The following is an 18,899-nucleotide window of genomic DNA, read 5'->3' as shown; positions in this document are numbered from 1 at the left end:
GTCTCCTTTGTCCACATGTTTGTTCACCCCCTCAAAGAAATGTAACAGGTTAGTGAGGCAAGATCTTCCCTTGCAGAACCCATGCTGAGTCTTCCTCAATAACCCGTGTTCATCAATGTGCCTACTCATTCTGTCCTTGATAATGGTTTCTACCAACTTTCCCGGTATTGAAGTCAGACTGACTGGCCTGTAATTTCCCGGATCTCCTCTGGAACCCTTTTTAAAGATGGGGGTGACATTTGCTACCTTCCAGTCCTCAGGAACGGAGGCAGATTTCAATGAAAGATTACAGATTTTTGTTAGAAGATCCACAAGTTCAACTTTGAGTTCTTTCAGAACTCTCGGATGTATGCCATCCGGACCCGGTGACTTATTAGTTTTTAATTTGTCTATCAGTTGTAGGACCTCCTCTTTTGTCACCTCAATCTGACTCAGGTCTTTCAACACCCCTTCCAATATTAGTGGTTCTGGGGCGGGCAAACACTTCTCATCTTCCACGGTGAAGACGGAGGCAAAAAATGCGTTCAGCTTCTCAGCCATTTCCCCATCCTCCTTCAGTAATCCTTTTACCCCATGGTCATCCAAGGGCCCCACTGCTTCCCTGGCTGGTTTCCTACTTCTAATATATTTGAAGAAATTTTTATTGTTGGTCTTTATGTTTTTTGCAATATGCTCCTCATAGTCCCTTTTTGCCTGCCTGATCACAGTCTTGCATTTGATTTGCCACTGCCTGTGTTCCCTTTTATTAATCTCACTTGGACTGGTTTTCCACCGCTTAAAGGAGTCCTTCTTACCTTTTACAGCTTCCATTACTTTGTTTGTTAACCATGCTGGCCTCTTCTTATACCTGTTTGTGCCTTTCCTAACTTGTGGTATGTATTTTATCTGAGCTTCTAGGATTATAGTTTTAAATAGTCTCCAAGCTTCCCCAAGGGTTTTGACCGTATTTACCTTTCCTTTCAGTTTCCTCCTCACATGCCTCCTCATCTCAGAGAATTTACCCCTTTTAAAGTTAAATGTGGTTGTGGCGGTCTTTTTGGGCAACTCCCTATTTATACAAATGGTGAAATCAATAACATTATGGTCACTGTTCCCAAGCGGCGCAATCACTTTTACGTCTCTCACCAAGTCTTGGGCATTACTTAGGACCAGATCCAGGATCGCCCCACCCCTGGTAGGTTCTGAGACCATCTGCTCCATAGCACAGTCATTGAGAGCATCAAGAAACTCAATCTCTTTCTCTCGACCAGAACACATATTGACCCAATCAATCTGCGGGTAGTTAAAATCACCTATTACGACACAGTTTTTACATTTAGCTGCTATCTTTAATCCCTCCATCATATTATAATCGTCCTCTCTCTTTTGATTTGGTGGGCGATAACAAACTCCCATAGTTAAATTTCCTTTTGGGCCCTCTATTTCAACCCAAAGCATTTCTAAAAGGGAATCTAATTCTCTGACCTCAGTCTTACTGGACCGTATATCCTCTCTGACATACAGAGCCACCCCACCTCCAACCCTTCCCTCCCTATCCTTCCGATATAACTTATATCCAGGAATCACCGTGTCCCACTGATTCTCCTCATTCCACCAAGTTTCTGAAATTCCCACAATGTCTATGTTTTCTCCCAACACTAAACATTCCAATTCACCAATTTTACTTCGGACACTTCTAGCATTTGCATACAAACATTTATAATTTCCCAAGCAAGCTAGGCCCGCCACCTCTCTCCTGCCGCCTCGAGACTCTAGCAGACAGTCCATACTGTTTGTCACCATCACAGTGGACAACTCTGATCCGTTACTCGGTAGAAAAATAGAAGCCAACCCTTCATCTCTTTGAGACGAGTCCTCCCGAACCAGAGACATTCCATCTCCTGTCGGCTTTCCCCCAAGATTTAGTTTAAAAACTGCTCTGCCACCTTTTTGATTTTAAGCGCCAGCAGCCTGGTTCCATCCGGAGACAAGTGGAGACCGTCTCTTTTGTACAGCTCCGGCTTGTTCCAGAAAGCATCCCAGTGCCTAACAAACTTAAACCCTTCCTCCTTACACCATCGTCTCATCCACACATTGAGACTTCTAATTTGCGCCTGTCTCTCCTGCCCTGCACGTGGAACAGGTAGCACTTCCGAGAAGGCCACCTTGGAGGTCCTGGCCTTAAGTCTCCCACCTAGCAGCCTAAATTTCTCCTCCAGGACCTCACGACTGCATTTCCCCACATCGTTGGTGCCAACATGCACCATGACCACAGGCTCCTCCCCAGCACTGTCTATCAGCCTATCTACTACACGCGTAATGTCCGCTACCTTCGCACCAGGCAGGCAAGTCACCATACGGTCAATACGCGGTTTCGCCACCCAGCTGTCTACTTGCCTAAGGATCGAATCACCAACTACCAAGACCCCCCCTCTCCCCCTGCCCAGGGATGGTTCCTTGGCGCGAAAGGATACCCGCTCACCAACCGAAGAAGAGGTCCCTTCTGAGGGCGCATTCCCCTTATCCTCAGCAAGGTGCCCTGTTCCCTCTAGACCCTCACGCTCTCTGGCAGCAACGGGGCTGCCACATTCAGAGTGGGGCTCATCTAATATGCCCCCAAGAGTCTTCCCCAATTGCCTAACTGACCGTCTCTGCTTCTCCAGGGCAGTCACCTCGGCCTCAAGGGTATGAACTCGTTCCCTGAGGACCAGGAGCTCCTTGCATCGAGCACACACCCAAGACTTCTGTCCTGTGGGCAGATAGTCATACATGTGACACTCAGTGCAAAACACTGGAAAGCCCCCACCCCCCTGCTGGCATTCTACCTTCATGATATATATATTAAATATACAGTCCTCTTTAAATGCTGTTGTTTACGTGGCTCCCCTTCTGGAAGGTCAACTTACCTTATTGGGAGAACAAGGAAATCAGGGATCTGGGTTCCTGGTCCTTAGGAAGCCCCCAGGCAAAGAGCCACAGGCCAAGAGCCCTTTAGCTCTCTTTAGCTCTCGCCCTTCGGCTCGCGCCAAAGGCTCGCGCCTTTGGCAAGGCGCAGCTTAAAATGCAAAGAGGGTGGAGCAGACCACTCCTAAGCAATCATCAACAATTACTCTCAATCAATCAATCACTTTCACCTTTAGCCCACTCACCCAAACGTACACTCCTCCACTTGCACCTGCTGGAATGGCCTTGGGTCAGCCATAGCTCTGGCAATGGTTGTCCTTGAAAGGGCAGCTGCTGTGAGAGCCCTCTCCAGCCCCACCCACCTCACAGTGTGTCTGTTGTGGGGGAGGCAGATAAAGGAGATTGTGAGCCACTCTGAGATTCGGAGTGGAGGGCAGAATATAAATCCAATATTTTCTTCTACTACAACTTGGTTTTGCTTCTGGTTGCAGATAACCCACCTATGTTAATGGAATTTGTTATCCCTATAACTCCTATATTGAATTATTGCTACTGGATGCCCAGATTACATTAGTTAAGAACCCAACTTGATCCCTTTTCCAGTTGTCACAGTCATAAAGCATATCCTATGTACTTTCCAAAAGCATTTCTCTTTAGGCACTAATTCCCCCAATTCAATGTTTTTCGTGGCCTTAATCCAGTGTACACTGGAGTGTGGTAGATATACTGGTAGTTCCATTTTATTATGAGGGGACAAAATACTTCTTAAACTGAATGTGGAAGCATTTAAATAGGGAATTCCAAAGTGGAAGACAACATCTGCATTCCTCTCCTATCCCACAAAAAACTTCCCTGCCGCTGTAATTTGGGAAACCGTACTCTTGAAGAAAACCTTTTCATAATGCTGAGAAAAACTACAATTCCCAGAATGCTTTTCATACAAGCAGCGTACGAACTACCTCTCTGAGCTCTCCTCATAAGCAAACGTGAGGACAGCGGCGTTTCTAAGAAACGGCCGCCTGCTGCTGGTGGGGTGTGTGTGATTGAAAAGACCGCTGTCCAATCTATTCATTGGTCTTTTGCAACAAACCCAATCACAGTCCAAGGTGTCAGAAGGGTGGGCGGTCGCTCCTGGGGGAATAGCAGTAGGACTTAGATGGAGGGCAAGGGAAAAGGAGGGGGCTTGTTGTGAAGGCAGAGCGAGCGAAGCATCAGTCGCGTCTGCGGGGACTGCAGTACCATCAGGATTATTATCCACCACTGAGCAACGAGGGTTGGCGTCAGCGGCGAAGGGGTTAACGCTGCAGCGGTAGAGACAACGACCGTTCCGCGAGCGCTGTTGAGCCGTTTGCTGACCTCCCCCCCGTTAACTACCCCGCTCGCCAGCTCGAGCTCCTTCAGGCTTCTTTTCAGACCGGCCGGGCCTTGCCCGGCCTCGCAGTCACCATAGAGACGACGGCGGCGGCGGCAGTGGCAGTACCGCCGCCTTCTCCCAAACCATGGGCAAGAAGCTGCTGCTGGGCTGCGCCGGGTTGAGCTGGAGGGCGACGGGGGGAGAGCTATAAGACCGCCGCTCCTCCTCCTCCTCCTCTCTCTCGTTTTCTCCTCCACTCGTCCCCACTAGACCCGCCAGACAGAAGGAGTCTGCTGCCGTATCGGCGCCGCTTGGAGGGGAAGAAGGGAAGGGGCGCCGCCGGCTGCGTTCCAGGTAGGAGCTCTCCTTAGACTAAGAGGAGGGAGGGACCCGGGGTGGGCGGGCGAGCGGGCGTTGTGCGAGGTGTGGAGGTCCTTGTGGCAGCGGGAGGCCTAGGAAGTAGCCAGGGCTGATGGCCCGCTGGATGCTGGGGATGCTTCAGAGAGAGAAGGAGAGACTGGAGGAGTGCAGGCTGGCCCTTCCTGGGACTAGAGCATCGTTAGGATGCGTCTTCTATAGTACTGAGAGGAGAGGGGGAGAGAAGCAGCGGTTTGCGATGCCCGAGAGGGTTGCAAAAGCATAACCTTCAGGGGATTAGCCACTCACGATCCCGTGTGCGTCTCTCCCCCCTCATCCCCACGGGTCATCATTCCGCTTTTGCATGCAGGGACGGAAGGGGCGGGGATGCTGCATAAAAGAGCATCGAGCACCGCACAGGAGAGGATCTCGCTTGGCCGAGCCCTGCCTTTTTTATCTGGTGTGGTGCTCTCCTGATCGGATGGTCGGTCAGTCTGTCATTGGCCCTGCAGTGTTGGGGAGCGGGATGGCTAGAGTTCTGCTTGTGTGTGTTGGTGGTAAGGGAACAGTGGGGAGGCGGATCCTGGTGAAAGAAGTTTGCTGTCTGTACCGACGGAGATTCTTGGCGATGGTGTATAGCACTTCGTGAAGCGATGCTGCTGTTAAAATGTTATGGGCTCTGCAGTTAGGAGCCGGGGAGGGCACATAGTGGTGGAGGAAAAGCTGTTTCCCTATTTGATCTAAGGTCACCGCTGACTGTTTCACTGCTCATTTTATTTATTAATGACAGCTAACGGGGGGGGGGGAGAATTACTTTCATAGTATTTAAATCTGCTACTATTGATGCTGTTATGTTTCCTTTATTCATACAAATATACTCTAGCAGGGAGGCAGATGGAGGCTGTGTCTAAACGTTGCTGCTGCTGTCAGCAGTTGCCTGAACATATGAATATAGATACATATACTCTGTGATAAATAAAAGAGGCTTCCATGCCAAATCTTTAAAATGACCAACTACCAACAGCAAGAGTGGAAAGCTGGAGAGGCATTTCTGTTGACTGCTGTGTTACCACTGTTCATCTGTAAAACTTAAATAGGATGGAAATTCATGCTGTGTGTGAGAACCATAGAGCAATATAAGTAGGTTTAGAGATGTTGCTCAGTAGAAAAAGAATGGTTTTTAGAGATTAACTTTTACATTTTGTAGCATTCAAAATGTGGTGGTTGAGTCAGTTTAGGGTAATGTGGTGTGCAGGCAAGATGTCTAGGGAAAAATGACTTTGTAAAGAGTCTTGTACAGATGCTGAAGCTGATCAATAAAATGGCTATTTAAAACGGTAGCCTTACTGATTATGGGAGTGAGATTTATAAGGAACAATTAAACCTTCCTTCCCTTGACATTTCACTTATCAGACAGTTGTGAAAAAGTTTTGTTAGTTGTATACTGTTGCACTGTACTAGGCATAGTTTCCCCGCGTCAAATCCTATGCAAATAATGTTTTAACCTGCTTTGTGTGAGTAGGACCCTAAAAACGGCAAAACCCACAGACAGAAAAATAAAGGTTAACAATATTTGAATTTTTAAATTTTCTTAGTAACATTGACTCATAATGCTGGAAATAAAATGAGAGTTCATAGGGGAGAACGTTTTACTTAAGTGAGGTCTTGACCTGCGAGGACTCTGTTATGTAAATAAAATAAAAATAATTTGTCAGATTGCTGTCATATCACCATTTTAAATCAGTGGTTTAAAACTGGCTTTGGAGAGGAGTGTAAAATTAACCTCAAAGGTGAAAGTATACTTTAACAAGTTGAGCAGGTGAAATTGTGTAGTGCAGCCTATAACATTTGTTTTGGTTTCTGGCCGTGGTATTGAAACTGCATGATGAAATGTCATGATGAAGCCTCATGAATGAAAAATTGGACAGAAAAGCACTTCAAATGAGAGAGGGTGGAATCCTTTGAGGCATTACTTCTTCATTTGGAATAGTTTAGCTGCCTTTTCAAGAATTTATCCTTGGTGGCTTACACAATAATAATGTAGGAACTAGGTGAGCCTCAAGGGGAAGGACATTCCTTAAGGGAGGTTCCACTATTGAAAAAGCCCCATCTCTGGTTGCCCCCCACCTTGCCTCTGGAGCAGTGCTTGTGAATCATGTCTTAATTGGTGGGCTGCACAACATTAGAAGGAGATGGTTCTTCAAGTACCCTGGCTCAGGTCATTTAGGGTTTTAAATGTAAGAACCAGACCTTTGAATTGTGCCTGGAAACAACTGGATTGCTAGTGCAGATCTTTCAGTAGTGGCATGATACAGTCCATGTATTCTACCCCGACAATAGCCTGGCTGTTGCATTTTGGATGAACAGTTTTCAGAGGCAGTCCCATGTAAAACACATTACAATAATTTGTCCTGGATACCATTAGAGCACAGATCATGTTTTTGAGGAATGGCAATGGCTAGTCCCTCAGTTGATTCTGGTAAAGGGCACTGCATGCCACAGAGGAGCTTTCAACTGTAGGCCAGGATCCAGCACTATGAACCTGTCCCTTCAGGGGGAGCGCAACCCTTTCCAGGACAGATTAACTCCTTAGGCATTATTGTAATTGACCAGCAGCATCTCAATTTTGTCTGGATTGAGCATCAATTTATTGGCCCTCATCCATCCCAATACCATCTCCAGATACCTTTTCAGGACTTCCACAGGCCCAACTGACTGAGCTGTTAAGGAGAGCAGAGTTGGGTGTCATCTGCATATTGATCATCATCTGCATATTGATGGCATGTTAATCCAAATCACTTTCCCTACTGTTTAAAGACATTAAACAGCATGGGAGACCAGATAGACCCTGTGGGACCTCTTCACATAAATACTACTTGGGCTTGCTAATGTATTGTTTCCAACATTTTAGGAGTCAGTTCCACTTTGACAATTTCAGAAATCTTGTGCGAGAGTGGCTTTTCAAACCTTGTTATGCTGACCATCTCTAAGGTCATTTCTGCAAGAAGATGACAGTGGGGTGTTAGTCAGGCCCACAAACCATATATGGCTGCACCTCTGGTATTCAGTGGAGAATGTGAAGAATTACAGGTGATACATACAATCTCTGGTTCACATGAAGAAAGTTGTGATGCACAGTATCTCACAACGCGTCATACCTTATTGTACATATACATTTTATACAGTTTCTAAAGTGAGGTGCCAGGACTTCAGCTGCATTCCTTACCAGTAGGGCCCTCTTACCATAGTCCACCTTTTTGTGTGTGTTTTTAGGTGGCTATGGTTACTAATTGTTGTGACTATCTGTATATTTTCAAAGGAAATATCATTTTCATTCAGAATTTAAATTTTTGTGGCTTTGAACTATGGCTCGCAGGGTATTTTTTAAAAACCCTTTTCTGACAGTGTGGGAGTGGGATAGGAAGTTTCTGTGAGGACTTGTCCCAAGTAAAACAGAAGCTATTTCAGTTTCCTCTTAATTCATTTGGAGTCATTACTTCTCTTTTGGAGGATTTGAAAAAGCAAAGAAAGCTGACCACACAGTTGCATGAAGTTCTTTAAAGATCTCAGCTTCTCTGAAATTATCAATATAGATGTCAGCGTAGTGTTCATTGAGATTCCAGAACAAAAGAACTCTTTCTTTAGAAATAAGTTTCTTTATTGGATACACAATGTTTCTACTGGAGAAGACCATTGAAAGTGATAACATGCATTGGATGGGTACTATCATATATTGGGGGTACATCAAATGCAGGGCCCGTTAAATCACTCCTTAAAACAAAAGCTGCTTTCTCCCTCAGAGGTGTTTGATTCACACGCTTGCTATCTGTCTTTCCTGAGTCGGCCCACACTCCCCCTTTCGTTTGGCGGCCTTGCCTGGCCTGGGAAACGGCGCGGTGTCTCTCTGTGTCCTGCTAGCCGTTTATTACCCCTGGCGCCCAAGGCCTCCCTCCCTCTGACATACCTTGCATTCTACTACAGGGCAAAAGTGTTAGCTTTGAACAAATAAGCAATATAGGCAATATGGTTAGTATCAATAGGAAGCGACTGAACACAAGCTGACATACTGCCCCCCCTAAGCTCTTGCTCGGGGCTTGTCTGGGTGCAGTAGGTAAAATTGCTTAAGCAGTTTAGGAGCATTGAGGTCTGGGGCTTTGACCCATTCATCACAGCTGGGCGGGAAGTAGCGCCAGCGCACTAAATACTGGAGGCCCCCTCGATGCATTCTAGAATCAAGAATCTCTTTCACTTCGTGGTGCTTCTGGCCCCGAACCATCGTGGGTTCCGGCTCAGGGCCCCGAGGGTGCCACTTCGACCCACCCGGATCTCGACGGATAAGACTGCAATGGAAAACAGGGTGTATTTTACTAAACAGTTTGGGCAAGTCCAATTCAACAGTCACTTTATTGATCACCCGTTTGATCTTGAAAGGGCCGAGAAACCGGTGGGCTAGCTTCCGAGAGGTCTGGGGAAGCGGGAGATTCTCCGACCTTGAAGTCCCACCCCGGGCTGTGCTTTTTGTCGAATTGGGCTTTATAGTCTCTTTTGGCCTCTTCCAGGTTCTCCTGGATGATTTTCCAGGAGCTTTCTAAAGATTTCCACCATTGTTGGCATTCTGGCGAGATAGGGGGGGTGCTTCCGCTCGGGAGCGTTGGGAAAGGCTTCCCCTCATACCCGTGCACAGCCTGGAACGGGGAGACCTTTATTGAACCATGCAGGCTGTTGTTGTAACTGTACTCGGCAAAGGGTAACAGCTCTACCCAGTTGGTCTGCTGGAAGTTCACATAGCACCGGAGGTACTGCTCCAGAAGCCCATTCACCCGCTCACTCTGCCCGTCCGTCTGCGGGTGGTAGGCAGAGCTTAGTCCCTGTTCCATTCCTAGTAGTTTGCAGAACTCCCGCCAGAAGTTGGCAACGAACTGTGGCCCGCGGTCACTAATAACCTTATCGGGGAACGAGTGGATCCGGGCCACGTGCACGAAGAACAGATGGGCTAGTTCTTTGGCGGTGGGGAGTTTTTTGCAGGGGATGAAGTGGGCTTGTTTGGAAAATGTGTCCACCACTACGAGAATCACTGTCCGCCCTTTGGAGGGTGGTAGCTCCACGATAAAATCCATTGAAATCACCGACCAGGGCCGCTCTGCCGAGGGAAGCGGTTGGAGCAGCCCAGGCGCCTTCCCTCCCCTCCGTTTGGCCATTAAGCATGTTGGGCACGTTTGCACAAATTCAGAAATGTCTTTTTTCATGTGGGGCCACCAAAACTGCCTGTGCACCATGTGCAGGGTTTTCACATAGCCATAGTGGCCGGCCAGTTTGCTGGTGTGGCAATGCTGTAGCACTTCCACCCGGAGTGATTTCGGGACGTGAAGTTTTCCTTCGTGGAACCAGAAGCCCCCGTCCCCCTTCACCAGACCCTCCGGGCGGTCTTTCCCCTCCGCCTCCACCTCAGCGATCAGCTTGCTCTCCCCCCAGGGGTGTTTTGGGGATTTTGCTGCCTGAGAGCGGGTTTGGACGGCGCCTGCCACTGCCTCGGGGGGGGGGGGGGATGAGGGAGTCTATGACTTCCTCGCACTCACTCTCGTGCTACGGGAGCCGCGAGAGCGCATCAGCCAAGAAGTTCTTCGACCCGGGGATGTGCCGTAGGGTGAAATCGAATTTTGCGAAGAACCCGGCCCACCTTATTTGTTTGCCGGTTAGTTTCCGGCGGCCCGTGAGAGCTTCTAGATTTTTGTGGTCAGTCCAGATCTTGAAGGGAACCCTGGCCCCTTCCAGCCAGGATCGCCATGTTTTCAGGGCGAAGGTGACTGCGTAGGCTTCCTTGTCCCACACCGACCAGTTCCTTTGCTCCCCCGAGAACTTTTTGGAAATGTAGGCACAGGGTCTCAGGCAGCCCCCCTCGTCCCTCTGCATCAGTATGGCTCCTACGGCCGTGTCGGAGGCGTCGCATTGAACCACGAAGGGCTTGAGCTCATTCGGGTGCACTAGCACGGGCTCGCTCGTGAAGAGCCGCTTTAAGGTCTCAAACGCCTTCTGGCATTGGCTAGTCCAGTGGAGCTTCGCCCCGGGTTTTTTCGCCTAGGGCCCCTTCCCTTTGGTTTGCAAAAGGTTGGTGAGGGGCAGGGCCACTTTGGCGAACCCCTGAATGAACGTTCTGTAGAAATTTGCGAACCCGAGAAATGATTGGAGCTGTCTACGTGTTCTCGGGGGTTCCCACTCCAAGACTGCTTGGATCTTAGCCGGGTCCATGGCTGAGCCCTTCCCGGACACCCGGAAGCCTAGGTAGTCTAATTCCTCTTTGTGGAACTCACATTTGGACAGCTTGGCATACAGTTTGTTCTCATAAAGGGTGGTTAGCACCTCCCGGACCAGTTTGATGTGGGAGGGCATGTCTTTCGAGTAAATAATGATGTCATCCAGGTACACCACCACCCCCTTGTACAGGTACTTTCGAAGGACCTCATTGATAAAGTTCATAAAGACCCCGGGGGCCCCTTGTAGTCCGAACGGCATCACCAAATACTCGAACTGTCCCATCGGCGTATTGAACGCCGTCTTCCATTCATCCCCCTCCTTGATCCTAACTCTAAAGTAGGCGTCCCGCAGGTCTAGCTTGGTAAATATTGACCCCTCCGAGACGCTGCTCAATAAGTCTTTGATGAGGGGGATGGGGTAGGCGTTGGACATTGAAATCCCGTTAATCCCACGAAAATCTGTGCAAAGCCTAAGACTTCCGTCCTTCTTCTTGCGGAATAGGACGGGGGCTGCATGGGGGGCCGTCGCTGGGCGGATGAACCCCCTACGGAGGTTCTTGTCGAGGAACTTTCGCAATTCCTCCTTTTCCGCCCAGCCCATCGAGTACAACTTGGCCTTTGGCAGCGGCTGCCCCGGGATGAGCTCTATAGCGCAGTCGGTGGCCCGATGGGGTGGCAGCTCATCCGCCTCGATTTCGCTAAAAGCCCCCTTCAGGTCCCGATACTCCCTCGGGATCGTTCTCACTTCCTCAATTGTTACGCAAATCTTTTCATTCTTAGGGGGAGGTTGGGGCCCCCATGACTCTCGCCATAGGTGGGAAATGCACCGCCGGTCCAGGAAGCCAATGGTGTGCTCCCCCCACTGGATGTCTGGCTGGTGCCTTGCTAACCACCCCACTCCCAGCACAATGTCAAACGAGCAGGAGGGCGAGATCACAAACACTTCTAGGTCCCAATGGTCCTCTACCCCCATGAGTATCTCCTGCGTCCTGTCGACACAGGGTTCCCCCTTCATTCGCGTCCCGTCCATCTGCTCAAATTCGAGAGGCCGGGGTAGGCGCTCGCGCCCGATTCCTAACATGTCCACAAATCGCGGGGTGATTAGCTCCCGCGTGCACCTCGAGTCTATGAGCACTCGGGCATGTACGAAGCGCTTCAATTCCACATTAAGTAAAGTCAGTGGGATGAACATCAGTTCCCCCGAAATTCTCACCTGTAATGGTGCCGCTTTCTCCGGGACCTGCCGCTGGGCACCCTCTAGTGCAGGTCGTCCTCGATTCCCGACGGCTCGGTCTCCCAGGTGTCGTCCCTGAGATCTTCCAGCATTATAGAATCCTCGTCAAGCACCATCGACAGGGCGGTGCTGCTGCGGCTCGACTCTTTCGGCTTGCTGGATTTCTTGGTGTTGCCGCTCGGCCCTTTCACGGCGAGGGTGCTAGATCTCGCCCGGTCGGGGCAGTTGGCGGCTAGGTGGTTCGGGTCCCCGCATTGGTAGCACTTGCGGGACCCCAAGGGGGTTTTGGGGCTGGTCCCTCCTCCCGCTTTTTTGGGCTCCGCTCTCGCCGTCGGCCGCCCGTCCCGGCTAGGGCGCGGCTGGAGCCCCTGGCGTTGGATCGCCACCTCCTTCATGTTGTTTTCGATCTCTCCCGCCAGCTGGATCCAGCCCACCAGAGTGTCAGGGCGGACTTGCCCCAGCGCTCGATCCAGGATCCCCGGGTTCAGCCCTTTCTTGTATGCCCGGATCTTCATGGCCTCGCTCCAGCCCCTTATTTTGCGGCTGTGGTTTCGGAACTCTAGGGAGTACTTGCGGATCGATTTCCCCCCTTGGCGCAGCCCCTCGAGGGCCGCTATGGCTACAGTCTCCCTCAGGGGGTCTTCGAACTGGGACAGGAGGGCTTGCAGGAACGCCGCTACGGTGGCCACTTCCGGCCCGTTCGCCTCGAAGAGGGTCACGTACCACAGCTGGGCTTCCCCCTCCAGTTTTGACCCCAGGTAGGCTTCTCGGTTGCGCTCGTCGTGGAAGGACGCTCCCCAGTAGTGCATGTAGGTATTGGCTTGGATGATGAAGTATTCCACCTTGTCCGGGCTGCCGTCAAACGTGACGAGTAGCTCCCGGGTCTTCACCCGGGGGGCCGGGGCTTGGGGGGCACCCGGCGCCACGGGCGCTGCTGGCGCAGCCGGAGCCATCGGGGCTGCCGGGACGACTGGCGCGGGGGTTTGCCGCGGGATCGGGGCTGCTGCTCCTTCGGTGCCCACGATGGCGCGGTCCACTTGCTTCTGCACCTCCTTCAGCATCAGGGTCATGTTAAGGTTCATCTCCCGGCGGAGGTCGCAGCCTAGCATCTCGACCTCCCGGCGGAGCTCGTCTACGGTGGAGGTTTTCGGGGAGGAGGCTCGCGAGTCCTCGTCCTCACCCTCTCGGGAGTCGCAGCTGTCCCTGCCTCGGCTCGGCCCCGGACCTTCCTCGGGCTCCCCCTTTCCATCAGCCGGCTCAGGCGAGCCGGGAGGTGCCACCGGATCTCCGGGGTTGCGGAGGAGATTGGCATGGCGTTGCGCGGCCTCTTCCATCAGGGTGGTGGAGGTGCGGTGCTTCCACTTCTGTGGGGTGATGAAGAGCACTTGGCTGCTCACCTTCCGTGGCTTGCGTTTCTCAGTAACGTACCAAGCCGGGGACCCTGGCAGTTCTGGTATGCAGGGCTCTCGGTCATCCGGTGCCTCTGTAGCCATTCGCTAGAAGTGACCTTCGCCGATAAGCCCCTTCGTTGGGATCACTTTCAAAATGTCAGCGTAGTGTTCATTGAGATTCCAGAACAAAAGAACTCTTTCTTTAGAAATAAGTTTCTTTATTGGATACACAATGTTTCTACTGGAGAAGACCATTGAAAGTGATAACATGCATTGGATGGGTACTATCATATATTGGGGGTACATCAAAGGCAGGGCCCGTTAAATCACTCCTTAAAACAAAAGCTGCTTTCTCCCTCAGAGGTGTTTGATTCACACGCTTGCTATCTGTCTTTCCTGAGTCGGCCCATACTCCCCCTTTCGTTTGGCGGCCTTGCCTGGCCTGGGAAACGGCGCGGTGTCTCTCTGTGTCCTGCTAGCCGTTTATTACCCCTGGCGCCCAAGGCCTCCCTCCCTCTGACATACCTTGCATTCTACTACAGGGCAAAAGGGTTAGCTTTGAACAAATAAGCAATATAGGCAATATGGTTAGTATCAATAGGAAGCGATTGAACACAAGCTGACAATAGAGGAGTGTGGGTGAATTGTTGACCAGCTTCAAAAAGAACATCACTGTTTCTTCAAAGTCAAGATAAAATCTGTGAAAATGGTGCTTGTATGACAGCTGTGATAGAATTTATATCCACTTGCCCTGTGTCTTTAGAGAGACAACTCTGGAAATGTGATTTGGAGTAAATGGGTTGTACTTGCATTATTATTTGCTCCAAAAACAAAGTGTAATATTTGTAGACCTACAACACATTAGGAATATCTGGTGCTTAATAGGTCAGCTGGTAAAATAAACTATAGTTTATTCTGAATTATATTGACATTCTAATGACATAGTTCTAGTTCTTTGTATGTATTATATCCCTGTACTGACTGAATACATACTTTTGAGTCATCTCACGAATTGTTGTATTGTTTGATCAATGCAGATATTATGTTCAGATATTTTATTAAAAATAAATGCACAGAAGTTAATCTCTTGAGAATAAACTCCTTACATGTTGCAAAGGTAAAATGGTTTGCTATATGCTGTTCAATGTGTTAGTTTATTACTTGGGGTTTTTTTTGTTTTTATAGAGGATGTTTGAATTAGTTTTGACAGACTGGAACAGGGGTGGCTAAACTTGCTTAACATAAGAGCCACAAGACATAAGCATCAGATGTTTGAGAACCACAAGGCAGGAAGGAAGGCAAATAGATGGGGAGGGAGGGGTGGACAGAAAGCAACTTAAACTTTAAATGTATTCTCCAAGCTGCCAGCTGGCTTGGAGAAGTGATTTAAAGAGAGATGCCTTCTCCAAGTTGGCCAACGGGTCGTTGGGGACTCCAAGAGCCACAGAATGTGTGTGAAAGAGCCACAGGTGGCTCCTAAGCCACAGTTTGGCCACTCCTGGGTCAGGACATTTTAGTTTTATTTTACTCTTTAGTTTTATTTTACTCTGTGTATATACCACCATTCTCCCCAATGGAGAAAGTGGCTTATATTTTTTTTCTTTCCTCCATTTTAATCCTCACAGCGACCTTGTGAGATAGGCTAGGTTGACTGGCCCAAATTCCATGGCAAAGTTTTGAACCCAGTTCCCCCAGCTCCTAGTCTGACATTTTAACCACTATACCACAGTGACTCTCCATTTTAAGTTATACACGTTGCTCTTGCAGGGCTTATCTTTGAATTAATAAGTGTGTGTTGTGATTGTTGGCTTTCAGTAATTAAAAAAAATCCTGCATTTTGTTTGTTCTTGGTAGCATCTAGCAGATGTTTCATGGATTTGATATTTATTTAGAAATATATGTTGTTGCTCTTTTGCTTCACATTTAAAAAGGTTAATAATTGTCACTTGCAGCTTAATACTTGTCACTTAGGGGAAAGTATGCTAAAATTTTTAAAGTGTATGTCTTCTACAAGGAATCTCGCGTCCTGCTATATAGCCTAAGCAGGCCCGTGGCTACAGTGGGGTCCCCGCTTGAAGCCCTAGGCGATGGATCCAGCCCCATCATTTTTCACCCTAGCGGGTTGAGCAAATCCCAGCCTGGCACCACACTCCATAGAGTGGCGCTCTAAGCTGCTGGTGGTGTTTTCTCCAGGCAGCATTGCCACCTTTTGCTCTGGGTTGCAGTGCCTGGTCATCACAGTGGAAGTTTTTGCTTCAAGCCTTGGCTGCCTGCTCCCTCTTGCCTTTCCTGTGTTCCTTCCAGTCTGGGCCCCTGGTACTGGGCTCTCTCTCCCTCACAGCCAAATTCCTGCCCATGCTGTGATCCTTGCCCAGCCTTTCTCTTGCTAGGGTGCATGGCTGTGCCAGGTGGCATGCAGTGGATGGCACAGGGTCAGTAAGATGGTAGGCAGGTTCAGTCTGAATCAGAGGGCAGGGCCACGTTTGGGCTGGATGGCTGCCTTGTGCAGCTTCTCCTCCCCATCTCTTAAAGCAAATATGTTTTAAAATTTATGTGATGCCATTTTGTGCCCCCTGCCCCCATCACTTTCCCCAGTCCCTTCCCCCAATTTAAAATTTCCTAGCTATGGGCCTGAGCCTAAGAAGTTGAAGTGAGATTTCTTCAGATATATGAGCATTATGATAGGAGTAGCTTGCTTACAGTATTGGACAATGAAATATAGAATATGGATGTTGTTGAGTAAAACAGGCTATATTATCCAGATATATTCTCCATATTCTGTATGATGAGGTGATAGCCACAGCTAAGCCAGTACCATAGCGACATTAGGAAAACAATCTACTTATACAGACTCACAGCCTTCTGGCCTCTGAGGAATGATGTAAATCTTAAAAGTTATTCCTTAACATCAAATGGAATGGGATGAAAGCAGTGGTAGTAATTTATTTACTTCATTTATCACCTGCCTTTCTTGTTGAGGCTCAAGGTGTTTGTGATCCGCCCTGAACTTGTATGGAAAAGACCGGAATCTCTCTCTCTCTCTCTCGGCTTGACTTCGCGAACGAAGATTTAAGAAGGGTGCAGTAGTCCACGTCTGCTGCAGGCTCGCTGGTGGCTGACAAGACCAACGCAGGACAGGCAGATCTGGCCACAGTGGCTGCAGGGAAAAGTCTGATTTGGGGTTGGTGCTGTAGCAGTGCGATTCTTCCTCAATCTCCTTTTGTCCTCAAGACCAGCTATGCGTGCGTTCTCAAAGGAAGAGACAGCCTGGTGGATGGTGTGCCTCCATGCTTTGCGATTTGAGGCTAGGTCAGACCACTGGTGATGGTGCCAAGGGATTTCTTCAAGGATTCCTTGTACCTCTTCTTTGGGGCCCCTCTATTTCGATGGCCGGTGGAAAGTTCGCCATACAGAGCAATCTTGGGAAGGCGGTGATTTTCCATCCTAGAAATATGCCCTGCCCAGCGCAGCTGCGTCTTCAACAGCAGTGCTTCGATGCTTGTAACCTCCGCCCTCTTGAGGACTTCAGTGTTGGTCACAAAGTCACTCCAGTGGATGTTGAGGATGGTGCGAAGGCAGCGCTGATGAAAGCGCTCAAGGAGTCGCAGGTGATGACGGTATAAAACCCACGATTTGGAGCCGTAGATGAGGGTTGTCATCACAACCGCTTTGTAAACATTGATCTTTGTACCTTTTTTCAGATGCTTGTTGCTCCACACTCTTTTGTGCAGTCGGCCAAATGCATGATTTGCCTTTGCCAGCCTGTTGTCAATCTCCTTGTCGATCTTGGCATCTGAGGAGATGATGCACCCCAGGTAGCTGAACTGCTGGACTGTCTTCAGAACTGATTCACCTACAGTGATGCAGGGAGGGTGATAATCTTCCTGGGGTGCAGGCTGGTGGAGAACTTCTGTCTTCTTCAGACTAACTTCTAGGCCGAATAGCTTGGCAGCCTCTGCAAAGCAGGACATCATATGCTGCAGAGCTGATACCGAGTGGGAGACGAGTGCAGCATCATCAGCAAATAGTAGCTTTCGGATGAGTTTTTCCATTGTCTTGGAGTGAGCCTTTAGTCGTCTCAGGTTGAACAGGCTGCCATCAGTGCGATAGCGGATGTAGACACCATCGTCGTCATCTAGCTCTACTGCGGCTCTTTGAAGCATCATGCTAAAGAAGATCGTAAAGAGAGTTGGCGCGAGAACGCAGCCTTGCTTTACACCTGTGCCTATTGGGAAGGGCTCCGAGAGGTCGTTGCAGTGTCTGACTTGGCCTCGCTGGTCTTCATGTAGCTGGATGATCATGCTGAGGAACCTTGGGGGACATCCTAAACGTTCCAAGATTTGCCACAGGCCTTTCCTGCTAACGGTATTGAAAGCTTTGGTAAGGTCGACAAAAGTCAGCCCTCCTGTCCCGGGAAAAAAGCAATCTTTCACGCTGCATGTAGCAACCTCCAGCGCAAGCTTCGAGACATTCAGAACGAGTGGTGGACCAAGCTTGCAGAGAGAACCCAGCTGTGTGCAGACACTGGTGATTTAAGAGGGTTCTACGAAGCCCTGAAGGCAGTATATGGCCCATCATATCAGGCTCAGAGTCCCTTGTGTAGTGCAGACGGCCAAGTGCTCCTCACAGACAAGGCATCCATACTGAACCGGTGGTCGGAGTATTTTCAGGCTCTCTTCAGTGCCAACCGCGTAGTTCAAGATTCAGCAATCCACCTCACCCCACTTCAACCAGTGAAAACAGAGTTGGATGAGATCCCAACCCTAGAAGAGACTGTTAAAGCCATCAAGCAACTGAAAAGTGGCAAGGCAGCGGGAGTTGATGGAATCCCACCAGAGATCTGAAAGCATGGGGGCACAGTACTACATAGCACACTTCACAAAGTACTTGTCACCTGCTGGGAACAAGGCAAACTACCACAGGACTTTCGGATGCAATCATCATCACTCTACATAAGAACAAAGGAGAAAAGTCAGACTGCTCCAACTACCGGGGGATAACCCTGCTCTCCATCACAGGCAAAATCCTTGCCAGAATACTCCTGAACAGACTGGTGCCCACCATTGCAGAAGAACTCCTCCCAGAGAGCCAGTGCGGCTTCAGAGCTAACAGGAGCACCACCGACATGGTATTTGTTCTCAGGCAGCTCCAAGAGAAATGCATGGAACAGAACAAGGGTCTAAAAGACCGGAATATAAATCTGCAAAATAAATAAGGTAGTTTGCAAAATTATTAAACAATGCAACAAGACCTTTATAATATAGCGAACATAGACTACATAGAGAAACAATGAAAGAACAATAGTACATTCAATAAACAATGCACTATGAAGGAGCAAAAGGAGAAAAAATAGTCTACATTTTTGGTAGACAATTAAATTACAACCCTGTTCCCTTTATTAAAGTGCCCTCCTGAACAATTCAGTGTTA

The 18,899-nt window shown here is 49.1% G+C and overlaps 1 protein-coding gene across 2 annotated transcripts in view; it reads left to right on the top strand.

Moving 5' to 3' along the window:
* The first annotated feature begins 3,961 nt into the window (after nucleotides 1-3,961).
* TTBK2 (tau tubulin kinase 2) overlaps nucleotides 3,962-18,899 on the top strand; it is a 156,198-nt gene continuing 141,260 nt past the window's right edge. For both annotated transcript variants that reach the window (XM_060261419.1, XM_060261418.1), the window contains exon 1: nucleotides 3,962-4,591. The gene's annotated coding sequence lies outside the window, so the exon portion shown is untranslated. The remainder of the gene's footprint in view (nucleotides 4,592-18,899) is intronic.

Source organism: Heteronotia binoei, chromosome 21 (assembly GCF_032191835.1).
Source record: "Heteronotia binoei isolate CCM8104 ecotype False Entrance Well chromosome 21, APGP_CSIRO_Hbin_v1, whole genome shotgun sequence".
NCBI classification, from domain to species: Eukaryota; Metazoa; Chordata; class Lepidosauria; order Squamata; family Gekkonidae; genus Heteronotia; species Heteronotia binoei.
This window is presented reverse-complemented; position numbering and strand designations above follow the sequence as displayed.